This window comes from Mirounga leonina, unplaced genomic scaffold (assembly GCF_011800145.1).
Source record: "Mirounga leonina isolate KUSES-001 unplaced genomic scaffold, KU_Mleo_1.0 Mir_115, whole genome shotgun sequence".
In the NCBI taxonomy this organism is placed as follows: domain Eukaryota; kingdom Metazoa; phylum Chordata; class Mammalia; order Carnivora; family Phocidae; genus Mirounga; species Mirounga leonina.
In genome coordinates, this window is record NW_023270268.1 from 46,985,149 (window position 1) to 46,989,902 (window position 4,754).

Below are 4,754 nucleotides of genomic sequence, written 5' to 3' on the forward strand. Positions count from 1 at the left end.
CCCCCCCCCCCCCCCCCCCCGCCAGGCAGTAATGAAAACTTCACTAAATATTTCAGTAACTTTAATAAGAGTTTTAAATGAATATTGAATTTCAATGAATAATATCGACTATTGCATTTCTGCCTCAAAACTAGCCTCAAAAAAGCCAGCATTAGAGTTTGCAACTGGTGGTGGAATAACTTGTTGGAAAGCACTTTGTAAGTAAAGCAATTTGGAGTCTGTCTTAAGGCAAGAACACCTCTGGGACACAGCGACAGGACAGTCAGGACTTAATCAGCTCCTGTGGTATCTGGGTGGCCTGTGGATTTGTGAGACCTTCAGTTTCTTCTTAGACTTGCTTCAGTTTATGCAGTCTTTGGCCCCTAAAATCAATGAAGAAAAGCAGTGTTAAGCCTTACTAAAAGTGATTTTTTTTTTATATGTTAGGGTTAATGCACAGAATTATAGGAGCCAAATCAGAAAGAAACCATAACTGGTTGTCTTACCTACACCACCTTGTTTTGAGGAAAGAGATTAGTTAAGGTTCTCAGTTAGGGTCCTCTATAGCATTCATTGTCTGTGTGGAATCCTAAAAGGAAAAGTATAAAATATGTCATCACTGTACGATCCTTGTCAAACATCATGCTCAGTGACACAAGATTAATATCACTACATTAACCAAAATGGAAATTCAAAGCCTGTACCATCCTTGAACTCATAAGCTAATGGTATACATTTCTATAATATTTCCTCACTATTCACTTTAGTTTTCTTCCTTTTAGGTCTCAGGATGCCAGCCTGGTTTACCATACATGTCACATACATTGTGTTTCAGCTCCCAGAGAACTTTCTTTTGGACTGTGGACCAGTGAAGTGGACAGTGCCTAGAAATGCCCTTTTACTTCTTGGCATGTTTTTTCCCAGTGTTTCTTCTTCATACGTCATGTAGTGGACAATGACAATGTGTGAATACATGCCAAATAGTAACAAGAATGATCTTGCCCAACTCCTTCTAGGCACAAAGAGGTCTCCAGGAAGAGTCTGTGCTAATGGTAAAAACACAGAGGGTCAAGATGAAGCAGTGATCTACTGGCTGGAAATCTGATGACATGTGATGATGTAAGTAGGTATTTTAATAGTAAAAGCAGAAATCTTTTGGCATTTTGATGAAAAAACTGCTAAAATTATAGAACTTATCAGTTAACTAAATTTCACACTACAAAACGATTCTTATGCCAAGTTTAAGGTATTTTTGGCTCACCAATTGGTGTCTTTGACTCTTTAAACTCACTATGCATTTGCATGGAAATGATATAAACACAAACCAAGAAGCCATACAGCAGAGAGTAGGATTCAGCATTAAAAACACGACCTTGCCACTTGGCCAACTGTGGAACTCTGGACTCTTTCAACACCACTCTCCATGGATTAAAAAGGTTAGATGACCTCAGGGGATGTGGTAGAACATTAAAACTACAGCCAGCCAGAGGTGCATGAAATCTGCTACTGTACTTTCCAGGACTCTTCCATTGCAGTCCTGGGCTAGAAATTCTCACAGAGTTCACCAATTATGATTTGGATCTATGACCTGTAAGTTTTCTCAATCTACTCGGACAGTAAACTGCTTTTGGATACAAGAGAGGTCTGTGCTTATAACAGCTGGATTTGGACTAGGGAAAATGAAGATATGTACGTAGTTAGGGATCTCCTGAAGCTTTAACTTAGCTGGTCAATTTACAACTAACAATCATATTTATTGATGAAGCTCACAGTTCTTCAGTTGTACAGATTAAAAGGCTTTCTTGAAAGATCAAATATGCTGATGTAAATTATATTTATTACAATGTATGTCACACTAGTGTATTTTATGTAATGTGATGCATAGATAAAATGAGTTATTGTATATTTTGCTTTTCAGATACCAGTATCTTGAAATGTTTGAAGATTTTTTTGATCTAAAATATGAATGTTTTGTGATACAGGTGGTTAATTTTCTCTAGAAGTGCTTTTGCATGTTTACCTTTTTACTTAGGGTTCTCTATACAGACACACTGTGGTATCAAACTATCATAAGCTCAATAGTAAATACAAAATATCTTTGCCAGGCTAGGTCTGTGTTGTCTATATTTTATATGACATAGAAAAGTTTATATTGTCTTTTCAAGACCTTTAGAATTGTGCCCCCAAATATGGTTGAAACTTCCAATTCCAATGCAAAAGGTTGTCCTAAATTCAAGGTAGATCCCTTACATTTTAGAAGTCAGAAGGGATGGGCATTATAGATAGATTTAGAATTTGAGGAAAAACTAGGGGGGATGGGGGAGAGAGAAAAGAGGCAGCTGAGGGCGCCTGGGTGGCTCAGTTGGTTAAGCGACTGCCTTCGGCTCAGGTCATGATCCTGGAGTCCCAGGATCGAGTCCCGCATCGGACTCCCTGCTCGGCAGGGAGTCTGCTTCTCCCTCTGACCCTCCTCCCTCTCATGCTCTCTGTATCTCATTCTGTCTGTCTCAAATAAATAAAATCTTAAAAAAAAAAAAAAGAGGCAGCTGATACAATCCCTTACTGTCCTCAGTTCTGCTTACATTTTTGTGTTGTAGTTCTTCTTAAGGTGAAAGAATATAATCTTGAGTTCTTTGAGATGTAGTTTCTAAGTAACATGCTACCAGCAAGTTCAACACTGCTATTTTAATGTTCTTGTTGTTCAGTTGGTAACTTTAATTTCAAGTTTTATAGTGATAACTGTAAATGATTTGGCTGCTGAACTCTGTTACAATTTTTATTATGTCATACATTGTATTATACACATCATTACAAATTAATATGAAGGGGAATATGTTACATATCAAAATTTGTGACTTTGAATTCTAGTATGTTTAGTGTTTTTGCAAAAATGTTTATTTTTATATTGTGATTTTAATATAGTTGAACTAGATTTCTTTGTGATTAACAGTTTCATTGAATGAACACTATGGAAACAGTGTTACTTGACATTTTGAGCCTTCTCAGGTTTATCTAAATCATTGGTAGCTTAAATTCCAGACTTATTGTACGTAATTGTTTTTAATAAAAGGAATGTGTATTTCATAAAAGGAATGTGTATTTCCTCTAAGTTTGCATGCAGGAGTGTACAATATCGTGTGTTTGTATGTGTGTGTGTGTCTAAGGCATGTGGCCAACTTACTATCTGCTATTTATAATAGGAGAGCTTTGATATGATCATGATCATCAGAATTGTACCTACTATAGACAAATGAAAAAGTCTCAATAAAACTATGAAATGTGATCTGATGGCTTCTATGTTATTATAGTGTTAATACTCAGAAGTTTTGCCAAATTTTGACACATACTGTTCTGGGTGGCATAGTATGTATTTCTTAAGGTGTGGCCTAGACTGTAAAAAGGGAAGTGCTAAAGAATTCTGGTGCAAGAGAATGTATAATATTATCACTATTGGAGGAGAAAAATACAGAATCATTATGTAATCTTTTCTCTAATTTTTATCTATGGAGGTAATCATACTAACAATAATCCTTTGTGGTTTCTGTTTATCCATTAGCCTGCATTGCCTGCTTCTTTCAAGTTTATTAAAAAGTAAATATCTGGTCCTGTGTAGTGAAAAAGTATATAATGGAATGGAAGCATATTTACAGCATTACCTTTTTTTTTTTTTTCCTTAGTGGAGAAGGTAGGTGCATAATGGTCCTGTGTTGGGTTTTCTGGTTGTCCGCTGAGACACGTGCCCCATCACAGAATCCTGGGGGTAGAAAAGTGTAAATCACTTGCAGCCCTTATGATGTGTGTCACTCAGTTTTAATTCCTTAGCTATACTATCCAAACTTCCTTCATAGGAATCTTCCTTTATTAACATCAGCATGGTAGAGTTTTGTGGGTGTGTATATATGTATGTTTATTTAGTGCATACACAGAAATACAGATAGTCATTTTTCTGATTTAAGAATTTACCATAAAGCTTGGAGAATGTTTTGATTTTCAAAAGCACTTTGGGATTAGAGTCAGAGAACATTTTCTCTCTGCAAGTAAATAAATTCTCTTATTTTAATGAACTGGAAAGCTTATACTCTTTTCAGAATGTTTATAATTTTGCCCCCAGATACGGCCAGAGTTTCCAGTTCCACATGTAAAAAGCTTGCCCTGAATTCAAAGTAGATCTGTTACGGTTTAGAAGTCTGATGGGATGGGGCATTCAAAACACAACAGATGTCGCCAGAAATCCATGTTCATACTGTGCTTACTTGTTTTAACCCTGTCAGGTTATACTGCTTTGGGGTGGACCCTGGGGACGGACATCTCCAACCAGCATTGTTGCTGGGACCGATCTGTGGATGGAGTCAGGCCCCTGGGCTGAGCAGCTGACAGTACTGCTGCCCCTTAAAAACAGACCCAGATAAGGAGGGAAGGCGATAGGAGGTATGTGGGGGCAGGCAGTCCTGCACCTGGGGGAGCAATGCACTGCTTCTCCTGATTACCTGACGAGGAAAAACAACCAGCGTCAAGGTGGGAAATCCTTGAAGATAGACTGAAACACAGGCCAGGGAAATAATCGATTTGTTTTTTTTTTTTTTTTTTTTAAGATTTTATTTATTTATTTGACAGAGAGATAGAGAACAAGTAGGCAGAGAGGCAGGCAGAGGGAGAGGGAGTAGCAGGCTCCCCGCCGAGCAGGGAGCCCGATGCGGGGCTCGATCCCAGGACCCTGGGATCATGACCTGAGCCGAAGGCAGCTGCTTAACCAACTGAGCCACCCAGGTGCCCCG

General features: G+C 38.1%; 1 protein-coding gene across 2 annotated transcripts in view; it reads left to right on the plus strand.

The window, feature by feature from the left end:
* P2RY1 (purinergic receptor P2Y1) overlaps positions 1-1,447 on the plus strand; it is a 4,907-nt gene extending 3,460 nt beyond the window's left edge. Inside the window, exon 2 of one of the 2 annotated variants that reach the window (XM_034997373.1) lies at positions 762-1,447. The gene's annotated coding sequence lies outside the window, so the exon portion shown is untranslated. The remainder of the gene's footprint in view (positions 1-761) is intronic. The other variant, XM_034997380.1, reaches the window with a different exon arrangement.
* Positions 1,448-4,754: the final 3,307 nt, after the last annotated feature.